Raw genomic sequence first — 25,921 nt, forward strand, 5'->3', positions numbered from 1 at the left:
ACAAGGCGTTCAGCTACCTTCTCACATATGGAACTTAGTATGTAGCACCTGTCTACCACAAGAATTACTGGGAAATCGTGAATTGAGCTTGGAGGCACTCGTCTTGTGTGCCGGGAGATTCCAATTACCTCTCCCAGCACTTCCGTCAAACAGCGAGCCTAGGCCTTTTAGAAGCCAAGGGTACCAGCAGGCTGGCTGTGGAGGTACAGGCCATAAGCTCAACTCTCAGAAGTGTGTATGCATGGGAGGCAGATGTCTGCTACCCGCTCGTACATGGGATTTGGAACCTAGCTACACTGTGGTGAGGAAAGCCGTTGGAAATCGCTGTATTCAACTCAGATACACGGGAGTTCAGGCCCAGTGCTCACACATGCTTTTCCCGCAACCTCTCCCAGCCACTAACATAAGGATGTTAGCAGCTACTCCTACAGTCAGGCAGCATGCGGGAGGGTTCTCCCCTGTCCTCAGCTCTCACAGGGAAGCATGTCTTGAAGCCAGCTGTCAACTAGCTGCATTCCTACGGCAGTGAGAAGGTAGCAGTATTCTGAGTCAGGAGGTTCCAAGATTACCGGTCGACTGCACCTGGGGATACCCTCCAGGTCTGCATTGTTACCCTGCGTCTCAGAAGCCTCTGGCAAACGTCTCTGCTGAAGACCTGCGAAACTCACTCTGCAGCAGTGTGGAACTGTGAGGGACTGAGGCTGAGCTCCACTCTCAGAAGTAAGATGGTTTTGGACAAGGCGTTCAGCTACCCTCTCACGTATGGAACTTAGTATGTAGCACCAGTCTACCACAGGAATTACTAGGAAATCGCTGAACTGAGCTTGGAGGCACTAGTCTTTTGTGCCGGTGATTCCAATTAACTCTCCCAGCACTTCCCTCAAACAGCGAGCCTAGGCCTTTTAGAACCCAAGGGTACCAGCAGGCTGGATGTGGAGGTACAGGCCATAAGCTCAACTCTCAGAAGTGTGTATGCATGGGAGGCAGATGTCTGCTACCCACTCGGACATGGGAGTTGGAACCTAGCTACACTGTGATTGAAGAAGGCCATTGGAAATCGCTGTATTCAACTCAGATACACGGGAGTTCAGGCCCAGTGCTCACACATGCTTTTCCCGCAACCTCTCCCAGCCACAAACATTAGGATGTTAGCAGCTACTCCTACAGTCAGGCAGCATGCGGGAGGGTTCTGCCCTGTCCTCAGCTCTCACAGGGAAGCATGTCTTGAAGCCAGCTGTCAACTAGCTGCATTCCTATGGCAGTGAGAAGGTAGCAGTACTCTGAGTCAGGAGGTTCCAAGATTACCACTCTACTGCACCAGGAGATACCCTCAGGTCTGGATTGTTAACTTGTACTCAGAAGCCTCTGGCAATCGTCTCTGGTGAAGACGTGTGAAACTCACTCTGCAGGCAGTGTGGAACTGTGAGGTACTGAGGGTGGGCTCAACTCTCAGAAGTAAGATGCTTTTGGACAAGGCGTTCAGCTACCATCTCACATATGGAACTTAGTATGTAACAACTGTCTACCACAAGAATTACTGGGAAATCGTGATTTGAGCTTGGAGGCAGTCGTCTTGTGTGCCGGGAGATTCCAATTACCTCTCCCAGCACTTCCGTCAAACAGCGAGCCTAGGCCTTTTAGAAGCCAAGGGTACCAGCAGGCTGGCTGTGGAGGTACAGGCCATAAGCTCAACTCTCAGAAGTGTGTATGCATGGGAGGCAGATGTCTGCTACCCGCTCGTACATGGGATTTGGAACCTAGATACACTCTGGTTGAGGGAAGCCGTTGGAAATCGCTGTATTCAACTCAGATACACGGGAGTTCAGGCCCAGTGCTCACACATGCTTTTCCCGCAACCTCTCCCAGCCACTAACATTAGGATGTTAGCAGCTACTCCTACAGTCAGGCTGCATGCGGGACGGTTCTGCCCTGTCCTCAGCTCTCACAGGGAAGCATGTCTTGAAGCCAGCTCTCAACTAGCTGCATTCCTATGGCAGTGAGAAGGTAGCAGTACTCTGAGTCAGGAGGTTCCAAGATTACCACTCTACTGCACCTGGAGATACCCTCCAGGTCTGCATTGTTAACTTGTACTCAGAAGCCTCTGGCAATCGTCTCTGGTGAAGACGTGTGAAACTCATTCTGCAGGCAGTGTGGAAGTGTGAGGGACTGAGGGTGTGCTCAACTCTCAGAAGTAAGATGCTTTTGGACAAGGCGTTCTTCTACCTTTTCACATATGGAACTTAGTATGTAGCACCTGTCTACCACAAGAATTACTGGGAAATCGTGAATTGAGCATGGAGGCACTCGTCCTGTGTGCCAGGAGATTCCAATTACCTCTCCCAGCACTTGCGTCAGACAGCGAGCCTAGGCTTTTTAGAAGCCAAGGGTACCAGCAGGCTGGATATGGAGGTACAGGCCATAAGCTCAACTCTAAGAAGTGTGTATGCATGGGAGGCAGATGTCTGCTACCCGCTCGTACATGGGATTTGGAACCTAGCTACACTCTGGTTGAGGAAAGCCGTTGGAAATCGCTGTATTCAACTCAGATACACGGGAGTTCAGGCCCAGTGCTCACACATGCTTTTCCCGCAAACTCTCCCAGCCACTAACATAAGGATGTTAGCAGCTACTCCTACAGTCAGGCAGCATGCGGGAGGGTTCTGCCCTGTCCTCAGCTCTCACAGGGAAGCATGTCTTGAAGCCAGCTGTCAACTAGCTGCATTCCTATGGCAGTGAGAAGGTAGCAGTATTCTGAGTCAGGAGGTTCCAAGATTACCAGTCGACTGCACCTGGGGATACCCTCCAGGTCTGCATTGTTACCCTGCGTCTCAGAAGCCTCTCGCAAACGTCTCTGCTGAAGACCTGCTACACTTACTCTGCAGGCAGTGTGGAACTGTGAGGGACTGAGGCTGATCTCAACTCTCAGAAGTAAGATGGTTTTGGACAAGGCGATCAGCTACCCTCTCACGTATGGAACTTAGTATGTAGCACCAGTCTACCACAGGAATTACTAGGAAATCGCTGAACTGAGCTTGGAGGCACTCGTCTTGTGTGCCGGGTGATTCCAATTACCTCTGCCAGCACTTCCATCAAACAGCGAGCCTAGGCCTTTTAGAAGCCAAGGGTACCAGCAGGCTGGCTGTGGAGGTACAGGCCATAAGCTCAACTCTCAGAAGTGTGTATGCATGGGAGGCAGCTGTCTGCTACCCGATCTTACCTGGCATTTGGAACCTAGCTACACTCTGGTTGAGGAAAGCCGTTGGAAATCGCTGTATTCAACTCAGATACACGGGAGTTCAGGCCCAGTGCTCACACATGCTTTTCCCGCAACCTCTCCCAGCCACTAACATAAGGATGTTAGCAGCTACTCCTACAGTCAGGCAGCATGCGGGAGGGTTCTGCCCTGTCCTCAGCTCTCACAGGGAAGCATGTCTTGAAGCCAGCTGTCAACTAGCTGCATTCCTATGGCAGTGAGAAGGTAGCAGTATTCTGAGTCAGGAGGTTCCAAGATTACCAGTCGACTGCACCTGGGGATACCCTACAGGTCTGCATTGTTACCCTGCGTCTCAGAAGCCTCTGGCAAACGTCTCTGCTGAAGACCTGCGAAACTCACTCGGCAGGCAGTGTGGAACTGTGAGGGACTGAGGCTGAGCTCAACTCTCAAAAGTAAGATGGTTTTGGACAAGGCGTTCAGCTACCCTCTCACGTATGGAACTTAGTATGTAGCACCAGTCTACCACAGGAATTACTAGGAAATCGCTGAACTGAGCTTGGAGGCACTAGTCTTGTATGCCGGGTGAGTCCAATTACCTCTCCCAGCACTTCCGTCAAACAGCGAGCCTAGGCCTTTTAGAAGCCAAGGGTACCAGCAGGCTGGATGTGGAGGTACAGGCCATAAGCTCAACTCTCAGAAGTGTGTATGCATGGGAGGCAGATGTCTGCTACCCACTCGGACATGGGAGTTGGAACCTAGCTACACTGTGATTGGAGAAGGCCATTGGAAATCGCTGTATTCAACTCAGATACACGAGAGTTCAGGCCCAGTGCTCACACATGCTTTTCCCGCAACCTCTCCCAGCCACTAACATTAGGATGTTAGCAGCTACTCCGACATTCAGGCAGGATGCGGGAGGGTTCTGCCCTGTCCTCAGCTCTCACAGGGAAGCATGTCTTGAAGCCAGCTGTCAACTAGCTGCATTCCTATGGCAGTGAGAAGGTAGCAGTACTCTGAGTCAGGAGGTTCCAAGATTACCACTCTACTGCACCTGGAGATACCCTCCAGGTCTGCATTGTTAACTTGTACTCAGAAGCCTCTGACAATCGTCTCTGTTGAAGACGTGTGAAACTCACTCTGCAGGCAGTGTGGAAGTGTGAGGGACTGAGGGTGGGCTCAACTCTCAGAAGTAAGATGCTTTTGGACAAGGCGTTCAGCTACCATCTCACATATGGAACTTAGTATGTAGCACCTGTCTACCACAAGAATTACTGGGAAATCGTGAATTGAGCTTGGAGGCACTTGTCTTGTGTGCCGGGAGATTCCAATTACCTCTCCCAGCACTTCCGTCAAACAGCGAGCCTAGGCCTTTTAGAAGCCAAGGGTACCAGCAGGCTGGATGTGGAGGTACAGGCCATAAGCTCAACTCTCAGAAGTGTGTATGCATGGGAGGCAGATGTCTGCTACCCACTCGGACATGGGAGTTGGAACCTAGCTACACTGTGATTGAAGAAGGCCATTGGAAATCGCTGTATTCAACTCAGATACACGGGAGTTCAGGCCCAGTGCTCACACATGCTTTTCCCGCAACCTCTCCCAGCCACTAACATTAGGATGTTAGCAGCTACTCCTACAGTCAGGCAGGATGCGGGAGGGTTCTGCCCTGTCTTCAGCTCTCACAGGGAAGCATGTCTTGAAGCCAGCTGTCAACTAGCTGCATTCCTATGGCAGTGAGAAGGTAGCAGTACTCTGAGTCAGGAGGTTCCAAGATTACCACTCTACTGCACCTGGAGATACCCTCCAGGTCTGCATTGTTAACTTGTACTCAGAAGCCTCTGGCAATCGTCTCTGGTGAAGACGTGTGAAACTCACTCTGCAGGCAGTGTGGAACTGTGAGGGACTGAGGGTGGGCTCAACTCTCAGAAGTAAGACGCTTTTGGACAAGGCGTTCAGCTACCATCTCACATATGGAACTTAGTATGTAGCACCTGTCTACCACAAGAATTACTGGGAAACCGTGAATTGAGCTTGGAGGCACTCGTCTTGTGTGCCGGGAGATTCCAATTACCTCTCCCAGCACTTCCGTCAAACACCGAGCCTAGGCCTTTTAGAAGCCAAGGGTACCAGCAGGCTGGTGTGGAGGTACCGGCCATAAGCTCAACTCTCAGAAGTGTGTATGCATGGGAGGCAGATGTCTGCTACCCGCTCGTAAATGGGTTTGGAACCTAGCTACACTCTGGTTGAGGAAAGCCGTTGGAAATCGCTGTATTTAACTCAGATACACGGGAGTTCAGGCCTAGTGCTCACACATGCTTTTCCCGCAACCTCTCCCAGCCACTAACATTAGGATGTTAGCAGCTACTCCTACAGTCAGGCAGCATGCGGGAGGGTTCTGCCCTGTCCTCAGCTCTCACAGGGAAGCATGTCTTGAAGCCAGCTGTCAACTAGCTGCATTCCTATGGCAGTGAGAAGGTAGCAGTATTCTGAGTCAGGAGGTTCCAAGATTACCAGTCGACTGCACCTGGGGATACCCTCCAGGTCTGCATTGTTACCCTGCGTCTCAGAAGCCTCTGGCAAACGTCTCTGCTGAAGACCTGCGAAACTCACTCTGCAGGCAGTGTGGAACTGTGAGGGTCTGAGGCTGAGCTCAACTCTCAAAAGTAAGATGGTTTAGGACAAGGCGTTCAGCTACCCTCTCACGTATGGAACTTAGTATGTAGCACCAGTCTACCACAGGAATTACTAGGAAATCGCTGAACTGTGCTTGGAGGCACTAGTCTTGTGTGCGGGGTGAGTCCAATTACCTCTCCCAGCACTTCCGTCAAACAGCGAACCTAGGCCTTTTAGAAGCCAAGGGTACCAGCAGGCTGGCTGTGGAGGTACAGGCCATAAGCTCAACTCTCAGAAGTGTGTATGCATGGGAGGCAGATGTCTGCTACCCACTCGGACATGGGAGTTGGAACCTAGCTACACTGTGATTGACGAAGGCCATTAGAAATCGCTGTATTCAACTCAGATACACGGGAGTTCAGGCCCAGTGCTCACACATGCTTTTCCCGCAACCTCTCCCAGCCACTAACATTAGGATGTTAGCAGCTACTCCTACAGTCAGGCAGGATGCGGGAGGGTTCTGCCCTGTCCTCAGCTCTCACAGGGAAGCATGTCTTGAAGCCAGCTAACTAGCTGCATTCCTATGGCAGTGAGAAGGTAGCAGTACTCTGAGTCAGGAGGTTCCAAGATTACCACTCTACTGAACCTGGAGATACCCTCCAGGTCTGCATTGTTAACTTGTACTCAGAAGCCTCTGGCAATCGTCTCTGGTGAAGACGTGTGAAACTCACTCTGCAGGCAGTGTGGAACTGTGAGGGACTGAGGGTGGGCTCAACTCTCTGAAGTAAGATGCTTTTGGACAAGGCGTTCAGCTACCATCTCACATATGGAACTTAGTATGTAACACCTGTCTACCACAAGAATTACTGGGAAATCGTGAATTGAGCTTGGAGGCACTGGTCTTGTGTGGCGGGAGATTCCACTTACCTCTCCCAGCACTTCCGTCAAACAGCGAGCCTAGGCCTTTTAGAAGCCAAGGGTACCAGCAGGCTGGATGTGGAGGTACAGGCCATAAGCTCAACGCTCAGAAGTGTGTATGCATGGGAGGCAGATGTCTGCTACCCGCTCGTACATGGGATTTGGAACATAGCTACACTCTGGTTTGAGGAAAGCCGTTGGAAATCGCTGTATTCAACTCAGGTACACGGGAGTTCAGGCCCAGTGCTCACACATGCTTTTCCCGCAACCTCTCCCAGCCACTAACATTAGGATGTTAGCAGCTACTCCTAGAGTCAGGCAGGATGCGGGAGGGTTCTGCCCTGTCCTCAGCTCTCACAGGGAAGCATGACTTGAAGCCAGCTGTCAACTAGCTGCATTCCTATGGCAGTGAGAAGGTAGCAGTACTCTGAGTCAGGAGGTTCCAAGATTACTGTCGACTGCACCTGGGGATACCCTCCAGGTCTGCATTGTTAACTTGTACTCAGAAGCCTCTGGCAATCGTCTCTGGTGAAGACGTGTGAAACTCACTCTGCAGGCAGTGTGGAACTGTGAGGGACTGAGGGTGGGCTCAACTCTCAGAAGTAAGATGCTTTTGGACAAGGCGTTCAGCTACTTTCTCACATATGGAACTTAGTATATAGCAACTGTCTACCACAAGAATTACTGGGAAATCGTGAATTGAGCTTGGAGGCACTCGTCTTGTGTGCCGGGAGATTCCAATTACCTCTCCCAGCACTTCCGTCAAACAGCGAGCCTAGGCCTTTTAGAAGCCAAGGGTACCAGCAGGCTGGATGTGGAGGTACAGGCCATAAGCTCAACTCTCAGAAGTGTGTATGCATGGGAGGCAGATGTCTGCTACCCGCTCGTACATGGGATTTGGAACATAGCTACACTCTGGTTTGAGGAAAGCCGTTGGAAATCGCTGTATTCAACTCAGGTACACGGGAGTTCAGGCCCAGTGCTCACACATGCTTTTCCCGCAACCTCTCCCAGCCACTAACATAAGGATGTTAGCAGCTACTACTACAGTCAGGCAGGATGCGGGAGGGTTCTGCCCTGTCCTCAGCTCTCACAGGGAAGCATGTCTTGAAGCCAGCTGTCAACTAGCTGCATTCCTATGGCAGTGAGAAGGTAGCAGTATTCTGAGTCAGGAGGTTCCAAGATTACCAGTCGACTGCACCTGGGGATACCCTCCAGGTCTGCATTGTTACCCTGCGTCTCAGAAGCCTCTGGCAAACGTCTCTGCTGAAGACCTGCGAAACTCACTCTGCAGGCAGTGTGGAACTGTGAGGGACTGAGGCTGAGCTCAACTCTCAGACGTAAGATGGTTTTGGACAAGGCGTTCAGCTACCCTCTCACGTATGGAACTTAGTATGTAGCACCAGTCTACCACAGGAATTACTAGGAAATCGCTGAACTGAGCTTGGAGGCACTAGTCTTGTGTGCCGGGTGATACCAATTACCTCTCCCAGCACTTCCATCAAACAGCGAGCCTAGGCCTTTTAGATGCCAAGGGTACCAGCAGGCTGGCTGTGGAGGTACAGGCCATAAGCTCAACTCTCAGAAGTGTGTATGCATGGGAGGCAGATGTCTGCTACCCGCTCGTAAATGGGATTTGGAACCTAGCTACACTCTGGTTGAGGAAAGCCGTTGGAAATCGCTGTATTCAACTCAGATACACGGGAGTTCAGGCCCAGTGCTCACACATGCTTTTCCCGCAACCTCTCCCAGCCACTAACATAAGGATGTTAGCAGCTACTCCTACAGTCAGGCACCATGCGGGAGGGTTCTGCCCTGTCCTCAGCTGTCACAGGGAAGCATGTCTTAAAGCCATCTGTCATCTAGCTGCATTCCTATGGCAGTGAGAAGGTAGCAGTATTCTGAGTCAGGAGGTTCCAAGATTACCAGTCGACTGCACCTGGGGATACCCTCCAGGTCTGCATTGTTACCCTGCGTCCTAGAAGCCTCTGGCAAACGTCTCTGCTGAAGACCTGCGAAACTCACTCTGCAGGCAGTGTGGAACTGTGAGGGACTGAGGCTGAGCTCAACTCTCAGAAGTAAGATGGTTTTGGACAAGGCGTTCAGCTACCCTCTCACGTATGGAACTTAGTATGTAGCACCTGTCTACCACAAGAATTACTGGGAAATCGTCAATTGAGCTTGGAGGCACTCGTCTTGTGTGCCGGGAGATTCCAATTAACTCTCCCAGCACTTCCGTCAAACAGCGAGCCTAGGCCTTTTAGAAGCCAAGGGTACCAGCAGGCTGGATGTGGAGGTACAGGCCATAAGCTCAACTCTCAGAAGTGTGAATGCTTGGGAGGCAGATGTCTGCTACCCACTCGGACATGGGAGTTGGAACCTAGCTACACTGTGATTGAAGAAGGCCATTGGAAATCGCTGTATTCAACTCAGATACACGGGAGTTCAGGCCCAGTGCTCACACATGCTTTTCCCGCAACCTCTCCCAGCCACTAACATTAGGATGTTAGCAGCTACTCCTACAGTCAGGCAGGATGCAGGAGGGTTCTGCCCTGTCCTCAGCTCTCACAGGGAAGCATGTCTTGAAGCCAGCTGTGAACTAGCTGCATTCCTATGGCAGTGAGAAGGTAGCAGTACTCTGAGTCAGGAGGTTCCAAGATTACCACTCTACTGCACCTGGAGATACCCTCCAGGTCTGCATTGTTAACTTGTACTCAGAAGCCTCTGGCAATCGTCTCTGGTGAAGAAGTGTGAAACTCACTCTGCAGGCAGTGTGGAATTGTGAGGGACTGAGGGTGTGCTCAACTCTCAGAAGTAAGATGCTTTTGGACAAGGCGTTCAGCTACCTTCTCACATATGGAACTTAGTATGTAGCACCTGTCTACCACAAGAATTACTGGGAAATCGTGAATTGAGCTTGGAGGCACTCGTCTTGTGTGCCGGGAGATTCCAATTACCTCTCCCAGCACTTCCGTCAAACAGCGAGCCTAGGCCTTTTAGAAGCCAAGGGTACCAGCAGGTTGGCTGTGGAGGTACAGGCCATAAGCTCAACTCTCAGAAGTGTGTATGCATGGGAGGCAGATGTCTGCTATCCGCTCGTACATGGGATTTGGAACCTAGCTACACTCTGGTTGAGGAAAGCCGTTGGAAATCGCTGTATTCAACTCAGATACACGGGAGTTCAGGCCCAGTGCTCACACATGCTTTTCCCGCAACCTCTCCCAGCCACTAACATTAGGATGTTAGCAGCTACTCCTACAGTCAGGCTGCATGCGGGACGGTTCTGCCCTGTCCTCAGCTCTCACAGGGAAGCATGTCTTGAAGCCAGCTCTCAACTAGCTGCATTCCTATGGCAGTGAGAAGGTAGCAGTACTCTGAGTCAGGAGGTTCCAAGATTACCACTCTACTGCACCTGGAGATACCCTCCAGGTCTGCATTGTTAACTTGTACTCAGAAGCCTCTGGCAATCGTCTCTGGTGAAGACGTGTGAAACTCACTCTGCAGGCAGTGTGGAAGTGTGAGGGACTGAGGGTGTGCTCAACTCTCAGAAGTAAGATGCTTTTGGACAAGGCGTTCTTCTACCTTTTCACATATGGAACTTAGTATGTAGCACCTGTCTACCACAAGAATTACTGGGAAATCGTGAATTGAGCATGGAGGCACTCGTCCTGTGTGCCAGGAGATTCCAATTACCTCTCCCAGCACTTGCGTCAGACAGCGAGCCTAGGCTTTTTAGAAGCCAAGGGTACCAGCAGCCTGGATATGGAGGTACAGGCCATAAGCTCAACTCTAAGAAGTGTGTATGCATGGGAGGCAGATGTCTGCTACCCGCTCGTACATGGGATTTGGAACCTAGCTACACTCTGGTTGAGGAAAGCCGTTGGAAATCGCTGTATTCAACTCAGATACACGGGAGTTCAGGCCCAGTGCTCACACATGCTTTTCCCGCAAACTCTCACAGCCACTAACATAAGGATGTTAGCAGCTACTCCTACAGTCAGGCAGCATGCGGGAGGGTTCTGCCCTGTCCTCAGCTCTCACAGGGAAGCATGTCTTGAAGCCAGCTGTCAACTAGCTGCATTCCTATGGCAGTGAGAAGGTAGCAGTATTCTGAGTCAGGAGGTTCCAAGATTACCAGTCGACTGCACCTGGGGATACCCTCCAGGTCTGCATTGTTACCCTGCGTCTCAGAAGCCTCTCGCAAACGTCTCTGCTGAAGACCTGCTACACTTACTCTGCAGGCAGTGTGGAACTGTGAGGGACTGAGGCTGATCTCAACTCTCAGAAGTAAGATGGTTTTGGACAAGGCGATCAGCTACCCTCTCACGTATGGAACTTAGTATGTAGCACCAGTCTACCACAGGAATTACTAGGAAATCGCTGAACTGAGCTTGGAGGCACTCGTCTTGTGTGCCGGGTGATTCCAATTACCTCTGCCAGCACTTCCATCAAACAGCGAGCCTAGGCCTTTTAGAAGCCAAGGGTACCAGCAGGCTGGCTGTGGAGGTACAGGCCATAAGCTCAACTCTCAGAAGTGTGTATGCATGGGAGGCAGCTGTCTGCTACCCGATCTTACATGGCATTTGGAACCTAGCTACACTCTGGTTGAGGAAAGCCGTTGGAAATCGCTGTATTCAACTCAGATACACGGGAGTTCAGGCCCAGTGCTCACACATGCTTTTCCCGCAACCTCTCCCAGCCACTAACATAAGGATGTTAGCAGCTACTCCTACAGTCAGGCAGCATGCGGGAGGGTTCTGCCCTGTCCTCAGCTCTCACAGGGAAGCATGTCTTGAAGCCAGCTGTCAACTAGCTGCATTCCTATGGCAGTGAGAAGGTAGCAGTATTCTGAGTCAGGAGGTTCCAAGATTACCAGTCGACTGCACCTGGGGATACCCTCCAGGTCTGCATTGTTACCCTGCGTCTCAGAAGCCTCTGGCAAACGTCTCTGCTGAAGACCTGCGAAACTCACTCGGCAGGCAGTGTGGAACTGTGAGGGACTGAGGCTGAGCTCAACTCTCAAAAGTAAGATGGTTTTGGACAAGGCGTTCAGCTACCCTCTCACGTATGGAACTTAGTATGTAGCACCAGTCTACCACAGGAATTACTAGGAAATCGCTGAACTGAGCTTGGAGGCACTAGTCTTGTATGCCGGGTGAGTCCAATTACCTCTCCCAGCACTTCCGTCAAACAGCGAGCCTAGGCCTTTTAGAAGCCAAGGGTACCAGCAGGCTGGATGTGGAGGTACAGGCCATAAGCTCAACTCTCAGAAGTGTGTATGCATGGGAGGCAGATGTCTGCTACCCACTCGGACATGGGAGTTGGAACCTAGCTACACTGTGATTGGAGAAGGCCATTGGAAATCGCTGTATTCAACTCAGATACACGAGAGTTCAGGCCCAGTGCTCACACATGCTTTTCCCGCAACCTCTCCCAGCCACTAACATTAGGATGTTAGCAGCTACTCCGACATTCAGGCAGGATGCGGGAGGGTTCTGCCCTGTCCTCAGCTCTCACAGGGAAGCATGTCTTGAAGCCAGCTGTCAACTAGCTGCATTCCTATGGCAGTGAGAAGGTAGCAGTACTCTGAGTCAGGAGGTTCCAAGATTACTGTCGACTGCACCTGGGGATACCCTCCAGGTCTGCATTGTTAACTTGTACTCAGAAGCCTCTGGCAATCGTCTCTGGTGAAGACGTGTGAAACTCACTCTGCAGGCAGTGTGGAACTGTGAGGGACTGAGGGTGGGCTCAACTCTCAGAAGTAAGATGCTTTTGGACAAGGCGTTCAGCTACTTTCTCACATATGGAACTTAGTATATAGCAACTGTCTACCACAAGAATTACTGGGAAATCGTGAATTGAGCTTGGAGGCACTCGTCTTGTGTGCCGGGAGATTCCAATTACCTCTCCCAGCACTTCCGTCAAACAGCGAGCCTAGGCCTTTTAGAAGCCAAGGGTACCAGCAGGCTGGATGTGGAGGTACAGGCCATAAGCTCAACTCTCAGAAGTGTGTATGCATGGGAGGCAGATGTCTGCTACCCGCTCGTACATGGGATTTGGAACATAGCTACACTCTGGTTTGAGGAAAGCCGTTGGAAATCGCTGTATTCAACTCAGGTACACGGGAGTTCAGGCCCAGTGCTCACACATGCTTTTCCCGCAACCTCTCCCAGCCACTAACATAAGGATGTTAGCAGCTACTACTACAGTCAGGCAGGATGCGGGAGGGTTCTGCCCTGTCCTCAGCTCTCACAGGGAAGCATGTCTTGAAGCCAGCTGTCAACTAGCTGCATTCCTATGGCAGTGAGAAGGTAGCAGTATTCTGAGTCAGGAGGTTCCAAGATTACCAGTCGACTGCACCTGGGGATACCCTCCAGGTCTGCATTGTTACCCTGCGTCTCAGAAGCCTCTGGCAAACGTCTCTGCTGAAGACCTGCGAAACTCACTCTGCAGGCAGTGTGGAACTGTGAGGGACTGAGGCTGAGCTCAACTCTCAGACGTAAGATGGTTTTGGACAAGGCGTTCAGCTACCCTCTCACGTATGGAACTTAGTATGTAGCACCAGTCTACCACAGGAATTACTAGGAAATCGCTGAACTGAGCTTGGAGGCACTAGTCTTGTGTGCCGGGTGATACCAATTACCTCTCCCAGCACTTCCATCAAACAGCGAGCCTAGGCCTTTTAGATGCCAAGGGTACCAGCAGGCTGGCTGTGGAGGTACAGGCCATAAGCTCAACTCTCAGAAGTGTGTATGCATGGGAGGCAGATGTCTGCTACCCGCTCGTAAATGGGATTTGGAACCTAGCTACACTCTGGTTGAGGAAAGCCGTTGGAAATCGCTGTATTCAACTCAGATACACGGGAGTTCAGGCCCAGTGCTCACACATGCTTTTCCCGCAACCTCTCCCAGCCACTAACATAAGGATGTTAGCAGCTACTCCTACAGTCAGGCACCATGCGGGAGGGTTCTGCCCTGTCCTCAGCTGTCACAGGGAAGCATGTCTTAAAGCCATCTGTCATCTAGCTGCATTCCTATGGCAGTGAGAAGGTAGCAGTATTCTGAGTCAGGAGGTTCCAAGATTACCAGTCGACTGCACCTGGGGATACCCTCCAGGTCTGCATTGTTACCCTGCGTCCTAGAAGCCTCTGGCAAACGTCTCTGCTGAAGACCTGCGAAACTCACTCTGCAGGCAGTGTGGAACTGTGAGGGACTGAGGCTGAGCTCAACTCTCAGAAGTAAGATGGTTTTGGACAAGGCGTTCAGCTACCCTCTCACGTATGGAACTTAGTATGTAGCACCTGTCTACCACAAGAATTACTGGGAAATCGTCAATTGAGCTTGGAGGCACTCGTCTTGTGTGCCGGGAGATTCCAATTAACTCTCCCAGCACTTCCGTCAAACAGCGAGCCTAGGCCTTTTAGAAGCCAAGGGTACCAGCAGGCTGGATGTGGAGGTACAGGCCATAAGCTCAACTCTCAGAAGTGTGAATGCTTGGGAGGCAGATGTCTGCTACCCACTCGGACATGGGAGTTGGAACCTAGCTACACTGTGATTGAAGAAGGCCATTGGAAATCGCTGTATTCAACTCAGATACACGGGAGTTCAGGCCCAGTGCTCACACATGCTTTTCCCGCAACCTCTCCCAGCCACTAACATTAGGATGTTAGCAGCTACTCCTGCAGTCAGGCAGCATGCGGGAGGGTTCTGCCCTGTCCTCAGCTCTCTCAGGGAAGCATGTCTTGAAGCCAGCTAGCTGTCAACTAGCTGCATTCCTATGGCAGTGAGAAGGTAGCAGTATTCTGAGTCAGGAGGTTCCAAGATTACCAGTCGACTGCTACTGGGAATACCCTCCAGGTCTGCATTGTTACCCTGCGTCTCAGAAGCCTCTGGCAAACGTCTCTGCTGAAGACCTGCGAAACTCACTCTGCAGGCAGTGTGGAACTGTGAGGGACTGAGGGTGAGCTGAACTCTCAGAAGTAAGATGGTTTTGGACAAGGCGTTCAGCTACACTCTCACGTATGGAACTTAGTATGTAGCACCAGTCTGCCACAGGAATTACTAGGAAATCGCTGAACTGAGCTTGGAGGCACTAGTCTTGTGTGCCGGGTGATTCCTATTACCTCTCCCAGCACTTCCGTCAAACAGCGAGCCTAGGCCTTTTAGAAGCCAAGGGTACCAGCAGGCTGGATGTGGAGGTACAGGCCATAAGCTCAACTCTCAGAAGTGTGTATGCATGGGAGGCAGATGTCTGCTACCCACTCGGACATGGGAGTTGGAACCTAGCTACACTGTGATTGAAGAAGGCCATTGGAAATCGCTGTATTCAACTCAGATACACGGGAGTTCAGGCCCAGTGCTCACACATGCTTTTCCCGCAACCTCTCCCAGCCACTAACATAAGGATGTTAGCAGCTACTCCTACAGTCAGGCAGGATGCGGGAGGTTTCTGCCGTGTCCTCAGCTCTCACAGGGAAGCATGTCTTGAAGCCAGCTGTCAACTAGCTGCATTACTATGGCAGTGAGAAGGTAGCAGTATTCTGAGGCAGGAGGTTCCAAGATTACCAGTCGACTGCACCTGGGGATACCCTCCAGGTCTACGTTGTTAACTTGTACTCAGAAGCCTCTGGCAATCGTCTCTGGTGAAGACGTGTGAAACTCATTCTGCAGGCAGTTTGGAAGTGTGAGGGACTGAGGGTGTGCTCAAGTCTCAGAAGTAAGATGCTTTTGGACAAGGCGTTCAGCTACCTTCTCACATATGGAACTTAGTATGTAGCACCTGTCCACCACAAGAATTACTGGGAAATCGTGAATTGAGCTTGGAGGCACTCGTCTTGTGTGCCGGGAGATTCCAATTACCTCTCCCAGCACTGCCGTCAAACAGCGAGCCTAGGCCTTTTACAAGCCAAGGGTACCAGCAGGCTGGCTGTGGAGGTACAGGCCATAAGCTCAACTCTCAGAAGTGTGTATGCAAGGGAGGCAGATGTCTGCTACCCACTCGGACATGGGAGTTCGAACCTAGCTACACTGTGATTGAAGAAGGCCATTGGAAATCGCTGTATTCAACTCAGATACACGGGAGTTCAGGCCCAGTGCTCACACATGCTTTTCCCGCAACCTCTCCCAGCCACTAACATAAGGATGTTAGCAGCTGCTCCTACAGTCAGGCAGCATGCGGGAGGGTTCTGCCCTGTCCTCAGCTCTCACAGGGAAGCATGTCTTGAAGCCAGCTGTCAACTAGCTGCATTCCTATGGCAGTGAGAAGGTAGCAGTATTCTGAGACAGGAGGTTCCAAGATTACCAGTCGACCGCAACTGGGGATACCCTACAGGTCTGCATTGTTACCCTGCGTCTCAGAAGCCTCTGGCAAACGTCTCTGCTGAAGACCTGCGAAACTCACTCTGCAGGCAGTGTCGAACTGTGAGGGACTGAGGCTGAGCTCAACTCTCAGAAGTAAGATGGTTTTGGACAAGGCGTTCAGCTACCTTCTCACGTATGCAACTTAGTATGTAGCACCAGTCTACCACAGGAATTACTAGGAAATCGCTGAACTGAGCTTGGAGGCACTAGTCTTGTGTGCCGGGTGATTCCAATTACCTCTCCCAGCACTTCCATCAAACAGCGAGCCTAGGCCTTTTAGAAGCCAAGGGTACCAGCAGGCTGGCTGTGGAGGTACAGGCCATAAGCTCAACTCTCAGAAGTGTGTATGCATGTGAGGCAGATGTCTGCTACCCGCTCGTACATGGGATTTGGAACCTAGCTACACTCTGGTTGAGGAAAGCCGTTGGAAATCGCTGTATTCAACTCAGATACACGGGAGTTCAGGCCCAGTGCTCACACATGCTTTTCCCGCAAACTCTCCCAGCCACTAACTTAAGGATGTTAGCAGCTACTCCTACAGTCAGGCAGCATGCGGGAGGGTTCTGCCCTGTCCTCAGCTCTCACAGGGAAGCATGTCTTGAAGCCAGCTGTCAACTAGCTGCATTCCTATGGCAGTGAGAAGGTAGGAGTATTCTGAGTCAGGAGGTTCCAAAATTACCAGTCGACTGCACCTGGGATTAACCTCCAGGTCTGCATTGTTACCCTGCGTCTCAGAAGCCTCTGGCAAACGTCTCTGCTGAAGACCTGCGAAACTCACTCTGCAGGCAGTGTGGAACTGTGAGGGACTGAGGCTGAGCTCAACTCTCAGAAGTAAGATGGTTTTGGACAAGGCGTTCAGCTACCCTCTCACGTATGGAACTTAGTATGTAGCACCAGTCTACCACAGGAATTACTAGGAAATCGCTGAACTGAGCTTGGAGGCACTAGTCTTGTGTGCCGGGTGAGTCCAATTACCTCTCCCTGCACTTCCGTCAAACAGCGAGCCTAGGCCTTTTAGAAGCCAAGGGTACCAGCAGGCTGGATGTGGAGGTACAGGCCATAAGCTCAACTCTCAGAAGTGTGTATGCATGGGAGGCAGATGTCTGCTACCCACTCGGACATGGGAGTTGGAACCTAGCTACACTGTGATTGGAGAAGGCCATTGGAAATCGCTGTATTCAACTCAGATACACGGGAGTTCAGGCCCAGTGCTCACACATGCTTTTCCCGCAACCTCTCACAGCCACTAACATTAGGATGTTAGCAGCTACTCCTACAGTCAGGCAGGATGCGGGAGGGTTCTGCCCTGTCCTCAGCTCTCACAGGGAAGCATGTCTTGAAGCCAGCTGTCAACTAGCTGCATTCCTATGGCAGTGAGAAGGTAGCAGTATCTGAGTCAGGAAATTCCAAGATTACCAGTCGACTGCACCTGGGGATACCCTCCAGGTCTGCATTGTTACCCTGCGTCTCAGAAGCCTCTGGCAAACGTCTCTGCTGAAGACCTGCGAAACTTATTCTGCAGGCAGTGTCGAACTGTGAGGGACTGAGGCTGAGCTCAACACTCAGAAGTAAGATGGTTTTGGACAAGCCGTTCAGCTACCCACTCACTTATGGAACTTAGTATGTAGCACCAGTCTACCACAGGAATTACTAGGATAGCGCTGAACTGAGCTTGGAGGCACTAGTCTTGTGTGCCGGGTGATTCCAATTACCTCTCACAGCACTTCCAACAAACAGCTAGCCAAGGCCTTTTAGAAGCCAAGGGTACCAGCAGGCTGGCTGTGGAGGTACAGGCCATAAGCTCAACTCTCAGAAGTGTGTATGCATGGGCGGCAGATGTCTGCTACCCGCTCTTACATGGGATTTGGAACCTAGCTACACTCTGGTTGAGGAAAGGCGTTGGAAATCGCTGTATTCAACTCAGATACACGGGAGTTCAGGCCCAGTGCTCACACATGCTTTTCCCGCAACCTCTCCCAGCCACTAACATAAGGATGTTAGCAGCTACTCCTACAGTCAGGCAGCATGCGGGAGGGATCTGCCCTGTCCTCAGCTCTCACAGGGAAGCATGTCTTGAAGCCAGCTGTCAACTAGCTGCATTCCTATGGCAGTGAGAAGGTAGCAGTATTCTGAGTCAGGAGGTTCCAAGATTACCAGTCGACTGCACCTGGGGATACCCTCCAGGTCTGCATTGTTACCCTGCGTCTCAGAAGCCTCTGGCAAACCTCTCTGCTGAAGACCTGCGAAACTCACTCTGCAGGCAGTGTGGAACTGTGAGGGACTGAGGCTGAGCTCAACTCTCAGAAGTAAGATGGTTTTGGACAAGGCGTTCAGCTACCCTCTCACGTATGGAACTTAGTATGTAGCACCTGTCTACCACAAGAATTACTGGGAAATCGTGAATTGAGCTTGGAGGCACTCGTCTTGTGTGCCGGGAGATTCCAATTACCTCTCCCAGCACTTCCGTCAAACAGCGAGCCTAGGCCTTTTAGAAGCCAAGGGTACCAGCAGGCTGGATGTGGATGTACAGGCCATAAGCTCAACTCTCAGAAGTGTGTATGCATGGGAGGCAGATGTCTGCTACCCACTCGGACATGGGAGTTGGTACCTAGCTACACTGTGATTGAAGAAGGCCATTGGATATCGCTGTATTCAACTCAGATACACGGGAGTTCAGGCCCAGTGCTCACACATGCTTTTCCCGCAACCTCTCCCAGCCACTAACATTAGGATGTTAGCAGCTACTCCTACAGTCAGGCAGCATGCGGGAGCGTTCTGCCCTGTCCTCGGGTCTCACAGGGAAGCATGTCTTGAAGCCAGCTGTCAACTAGCTGCATTCCTATGGCAGTGAGAAGGTAGCAGTACTCTGAGTCAGGAGGTTCCAAGATTACCACTCTACTGCACCTGGAGATACCCTCCAGGTCTGCATTGTTAACTTGTACTCAGAAGCCTCTGGCAATCGTCTCTGGTGAAGACGTGTGAAACTCACTCTGCAGGCAGTGTGGAAGTGTGAGGGACTGAGGTTGTGCTCAACTCTCAGAAATAAGATGCTTTTGGACATGGCGTTCAGCTACCTTCTCACATATGGAACTTAGTATGTAGCACCTGTCTACCACAAGAATTACTGGGAAATCGTGAATTGAGCTTGGAGGCACTCGTGTTGTGTGCCGGGAGATTCCTTTTTTTTTTATTTATTTTTTAATTTTTTATTTATTTATGATAGTCACAGAGAGAGAGAGAGAGGCAGAGACACAGACAGAGGAAGAAGCAGGCTCCATGCACCGGGAGCCCGACGTGGGATTCAGTACCGGGTCTCCAAGATCGCGCCCTGGGCCAAAGGCAGGCGCTAAACGGCTGCGCCACCCAGGGATCCCTGCCGGGAGATTCCAATTACCTCTCCCAGCACTTCCGTCAAACAGCGAGCCTAGGCCTTTTAGAAGCCAAGGGTACCAGCAGGCTGGCTGTGGAGGTACAGGCCATAAGCTCAACTCTCAGAAGTGTGTATGCATGGGAGGCAGATGTCTGCTACCCGCTCGTACATGGGATTTGGAACCTAGCTACACTCTGGTTGAGGAAAGCCGTTGGAAATCGCTGTATTCAACTCAGATACACGGGAGTTCAGGCCCAGTGCTCACACATGCTTTTCCCGCAACCTCTCCCAGCCACTAACATTAGGATGTTAGCAGCTACTCCTACAGTCAGGCAGGATGCGGGAGGGTTCTGCCCTGTCCTCAGCTCTCACAGGGAAGCATGTCTTGAAGCCAGCTGTCAACTAGCTTCATTCCTATGGCAGTGAGAAGGTAGCAGTATTCTGAGTCAGGAGGTTCCAAGATTACCAGTCGACTGCACCTGGGGATACCCTCCAGGTCTGCATTGTTTCCCTGCGTCTCAGAAGCCTCTGGCAAACGTCTCTGCTGAAGACCTGCGAAACTCACTCTGCAGGCAGTGTGGAACTGTGAGGGACTGAGGCTGAGCTCAACTCTCAGAAGTAAGATGGTTTTGGACAAGGCGTTCAGCTACCCTCTCACGTATGGAACTTAGTATGTAGCACCAGTCTACCACAGGAATTACTAGGAAATCGCTGAACTGAGCTTGGAGGCACTAGTCTTGTGTTCCGGGTGATTCCAATTACCTCTCCCAGCACTTCCGTCAAACAGCGAGCCTAGGCCTTTTAGAAGCCAAGGGTACCAGCAGGCTGGATGTGGAGGTACAGGCCATAAGCTCAACTCTCAGAAGTGTGTATGCATGGGAGGCAGATGTCTGCTACCCACTCGGACATGGGAGTTGGAACCTAGCTACACTGTGATTGAAGAAGGCCATTGGAAATCACTGTATTCAACTCAGATACACGGGAGTTCAGGCCCAGTGCTCACACATGCTTTTCCCGCAACCTCTCCCAGCCACTAACATTAGGATGTTAGCAGCTACTCCTACACTCAGGCAGGATGCGGGAGGGTTCTGCCCTGTCCTCAGCTCTCACAGGGAAGCATGTCTTGAAGCCAGCTGTCAACTAGCTGCATTCCTATGGCAGTGAGAAGGTAGCAGTACTCTGAGTCAGGAGGTTCCAAGATTACCACTCTACTGCACCTGGAGATACCCTCCAGGTCTGCATTGTTAACTTGTACTCAGAAGCCTCTGGCAATCGTCTCTGGTGAAGACGTGTGAAACTCACTCTGAAGGCAGTGTGGAAGTGTGAGGGACTGAGGGTGTGTTCAACTCTCAGAAGTAAGATGCTTTTGGACAAGGCGTTCAGCTACCTTCTCACATATGGAACTTAGTATGTAGCACCTGTCTACCACAAGAATTACTGGGAAATCGTGAATTGAGCTTGGAGGCACTCGTCTTGTGTGCCGGGAATTCCAATTACCTAACCCAGCACTTCCGTCAAACAGCGAGCCTAGGCCTTTTAGAATCCAATGGTACCAGCAGGCTGGCTGTGGAGGTACAGGCCATAAGCTCAACTCTCAGAAGTGTGTATGCATGAGTGGCAGATGTCCGCTACCCGCTCGTACATGGGATTTGGAACCTAGCTACACTCTGGTTGAGGAAAGCCGTTGGAAATCGCTGTATTCAACTCAGATACACGGGAGTTCAGGCCCAGTGCTCACACATGCTTTTCCCACAACCTCTCCCAGCCACTAACATAAGGATGTTAGCAGCTACTCCTACAGTCAGGCAGCATGCGGGAGGGTTCTGCCCTGTCCTCAGCTCTCACAGGGAAGCATGTCTTGAAGCCAGCTGTCAACTAGCTGCATTCCTATGGCAGTGAGAAGGTAGCAGTATTCTGAGTCAGGAGGTTCCAAGATTACCAGTCGACTGCACCTGGGGATACCCTCCAGGTCTGCATTGTTACCCTGCGTCTCAGAAGCCTCTGACAAACGTCTCTGCTGAAGACCTCCGAAACTCACTCTGCAGGCAGTGTGGAACTGTGAGGGACTGAGGCTGAGCTCAACTCTCAGAAGTAAGATGGTTTTGGACAAGGCGTTCAGCTACCCTCTCACGTATGGAACTTAGTATGTAGCACCAGTCTACCACAGGAATTACTAGGAAATCGCTGAACTGAGCTTGGAGGCACTAGTCTTGTGTGCCGGGTGATTCCAATTACCTCTCCCAGCACTTCCGTCAAACAGCGATCCTAGGCCTTTTAGAACCCAAGAGTACCAGCAGGCTGGATGTGGAGGTACAGGCCATAAGCTCAACTCTCAGAAGTGTGTATGCATGGGAGGCAGATGTCTGCTACCCACTCGGACATGGGAGTTGGAACCTAGCTACACTGTGATTGAAGAAGGCCATTGGAAATCGCTGTATTCAACTCAGATACACGGGAGTTCAGGCCCAGTGCTCACACATGCTTTTCCCGCAACCTCTCCCAGCCACTAACATTAGGATGTTAGCAGCTACTCCTACAGTCAGGCAGGATGCGGGAGGGTCCTGCCCTGTCCTCAGCTCTCACAGGGAAGCATGTCTTGAAGCCAGCTTTCAACTAGCTGCATTCCTATGGCAGTGAGAAGTTAGCAGTACTCTGAGTCAGGAGGTTCCAAGATTACCACTCTACTGCACCTGGAGATACCCTCCAGGTCTGCATTGTTAACTTGTACTCAGAAGCCTCTGGCAATCGTCCTGGTGAAGACGTGTGAAACTCACTCTGCAGGCAGTGTGGAAGTGTGAGGGTCTGAGGGTGTGCTCAACTCTCAGAAGTAAGATGCTTTTGGACAAGGCGTTCAGCTACCTTCTCACATATGGAACTTAGTATGTAGCACCTGTCTACCACAAGAATTACTGGGAAATCGTGAATTGAGCTTGGAGGCACTCGTCTTGTGTGCCGGGAATTCCAATTACCTCTCCCAGCACTTCCGTCAAACAGCGAGCCTAGGCCTTTTAGAGTCCAAGGGTACCAGCAGGCTGGCTGTGGAGGTACAGGCCATAAGCTCAACTCTCAGAAGTGTGTATGCATGGGAGGCAGATGTCTGCTACCCGCTCGTACATGGGATTTGGAACCTAGCTACACTCTGGTTGAGGAAAGCCGTTGGAAATCGCTGTATTCAACTCAGATACACGGGAGTTCAGGCCCAGTGCTCACACATGCTTTTCCCACAACCTCTCCCAGCCACTAACATAAGGATGTTAGCAGCTACTCCTACAGTCAGGCAGCATGCGGGAGGGTTCTGCCCTGTCCTCAGCTCTCACAGGGAAGCATGTCTTGAAGCCAGCTGTCAACTAGCTGCATTCCTATGGCAGTGAGAAGGTAGCAGTATTCTGAGTCAGGAGGTTCCAAGATTACCAGTCGACTGCACCTGGGGATACCCTCCAGGTCTGCATTGTTACCCTGCGTCTCAGAAGCCTCTGACAAACGTCTCTGCTGAAGACCTCCGAAACTCACTCTGCAGGCAGTGTGGAACTGTGAGGGACTGAGGCTGAGCTCAACTCTCAGAAGTAAGATGGTTTTGGACAAGGCGTTCAGCTACCCTCTCACGTATGGAACTTAGTATGTAGCACCAGTCTACCACAGGAATTACTAGGAAATCGCTGAACTGAGCTTGGAGGCACTAGTCTTGTGTGCCGGGTGATTCCAATTACCTCTCCCAGCACTTCCGTCAAACAGCGATCCTAGGCCTTTTAGAACCCAAGAGTACCAGCAGGCTGGATGTGGAGGTACAGGCCATAAGCTCAACTCTCAGAAGTGTGTATGCATGGGAGGCAGATGTCTGCTACCCACTCGGACATGGGAGTTGGAACCTAGCTACACTGTGATTGAAGAACGCCATTGGAAATCGCTGTATTCAACTCAGATACACGGGAGTTCAGGCCCAGTGCTCACACATGCTTTTCCCGCAACCTCTCCCAGCCACTAACATTAGGATGTTAGCAGCTACTCCTACAGTCAGGCAGGATGCGGGAGGGTCCTGCCCTCTCCTCAGCTCTCACAGGGAAGCATGTCTTGAAGCCAGCTTTCAACTAGCTGCATTCCTATGGCAGTGAGAAGTTAGCAGTACTCTGAGTCAGGAGGTTCCAAGATTACCACTCTACTGCACCTGGAGATACCCTCCAGGTCTGCATTGTTAACTTGTACTCAGAAGCCTCTGGCAATCGTCCTGGTGAAGACGTGTGAAACTCACTCTGCAGGCAGTGTGGAAGTGTGAGGGTCTGAGGGTGTGCTCAACTCTCAGAAGTAAGATGCTTTTGGACAAGGCGTTCAGCTACCTTCTCACATATGGAACTTAGTATGTAGCACTTGTCTACCACAAGAATTACTGGGAAATCGTGAATTGAGCTTGGAGGCACTCGTCTTGTGTGCCGGGAGATTCCAATTACCTCTCCCAGCACTTCCGTCAAACAGCGAGCCAAGGCCTTTTAGAAGCCAAGGGTACCAGCAGGCTGGCTGTGGAGGTACAGGCCATAAGCTCAACTCTCAGAAGTGTGTATGCATGGGAGGCAGATGTCTGCTACCTGCTCGTACATGGGATTTGGAACCTAGCTACACTCTGGTTGAGGAAAGCCGTTGGAAATCGCTGTATTCAACTCAGATACACGGGAGTTCAGTCCCGGTGCTCACACATGCTTTTCCCGCAACATCTCCCAGCCACTAACATTAGGATGTTAGCAGCTACTCCTACAGTCAGGCAGCATGCGGGAGGGTTCTGCCCTGTCCTCAGCTCTCACAGGGAAGCATGTCTTGAAGCCAGCTGTCAACTAGCTGCATTCCTATGGCAGTGAGAAGGTAGCAGTATTCTGAGTCAGGAGGATCCAAGATTACCAGTCGACTGCACCTGGGGATACCCTCCAGGTCTGCATTGTTACCCTGCGTCTCAGAAGCCTCTGGCAAACGTCTCTGCTGAAGACCTGCGAAACTCACTCTGCAGGCAGTGTGGAACTGTGAGGGACTGAGGCTGAGCTCAACTCTCAGAAGTAAGATGGTTTTGGACAAGGCGTTCAGCTACCCTCTCACGTATGGAACTTAGTATGTAGCACCAGTCTACCACAGGAATTACTAGGAAATCGCTGAACTGAGCTTGGAGGCACTAGTCTTGTGTGCCGGGTGATTCCAATTACCTCTCGCAGCACTTCCGTCAAACAGCGAGCCTAGGCCTTTTAGAAGCCAAGGGTACCAGCAGGCTGGATGTGGAGGTACAGGCCATAAGCTCAACTCTCAGGAGTGTGTATGCATGGGAGGCAGATGTCTGCTATCAACTCGGACATGGGAGTTGGAACCTAGCTACCCTGTGATTGAAGAAGGCCATTGGAAATCGCTGTATTCAACTCAGATACACGGGAATTCAGGCCCAGTGCTCACACATGCTTTTCCCGCAACCTCTCCCAGCCACTAACATAAGGATGTTAGCAGCTACTCCTACAGTCAGGCAGCATGCGGGAGGGTTCTGCCCTGTCCTCAGCTCTCACAGGGAAGCATGTCTTGAAGCCAGCTGTCAACTAGCTGCATTCCTATGGCAGTGAGAAGGTAGCAGTATTCTGAGTCAGGAGGTTCCAAGATTACCAGTCGACTGCACCTGGGGATACCCTCCAGGTCTGCATTGTTACCCTGCGTCTCAGAAGCCTCTGGCAAACGTCTCTGCTGAAGACCTGCGAAACTCACTCTGCAGGCAGTGTGGAACTGTGAGGGACTGAGGCTGAGCTCAACTCTCAGAAGTAAGATGGTTTTGGACAAGGCGTTCAGCTACACTCTCATGTATGGAACTTAGTATGTAGCACCAGTCTACCACAGGAATTACTAGGAAACCGCTGAACTGAGCTTGGAGGCACTAGTCTTGTGTGCCGGGTGATTCCAATTACCTCTCCCAGCACTTCCGCCAAACAGCGAGCCTAGGCCTTTTAGAAGCCAAGGGTACCAGCAGGCTGGCTGTGGAGGTACAGGCCATAAGCTCAACTCTCAGAAGTGTGTATGCATGGGAGGCAGATGTCTGCTACCCGCTCGTACATGGGATTTGGAACCTAGCTACACTCTGGTTGAGGAAAGCCGTTGGAAATCGCTGTATTCAACTCAGGTACACGGGATTTCAGGCCCAGTGCTCACACATGCTTTTCCCGCAACCTCTCCCAGCCACTAACATAAGGATGTTAGCAGCTACTCCTACAGTCAGGCAGCATGCAGGAGGGTTCTGCCCTGTCTTCAGCTCTCACAGGGAAGCATGTCTTGAAGCCAGCTGTGAACTAGCTGCATTCCTTTGGCAGTGAGAAGGTAGCAGTATTCTGAGTCAGGAGGTTCCAAGATTACCAGTCGACTGCACCTGGGGATACCCTCCAGGTCTGCATTGTTACCCTGCGTCTCAGAAGCCTCTGGAAAACGTCTCTGCTGAAGACCTGC

The sequence above is a fragment of the Canis aureus genome, chromosome 28 (genome assembly GCF_053574225.1).
Source record: "Canis aureus isolate CA01 chromosome 28, VMU_Caureus_v.1.0, whole genome shotgun sequence".
Classification (NCBI taxonomy): domain Eukaryota; kingdom Metazoa; phylum Chordata; class Mammalia; order Carnivora; family Canidae; genus Canis; species Canis aureus.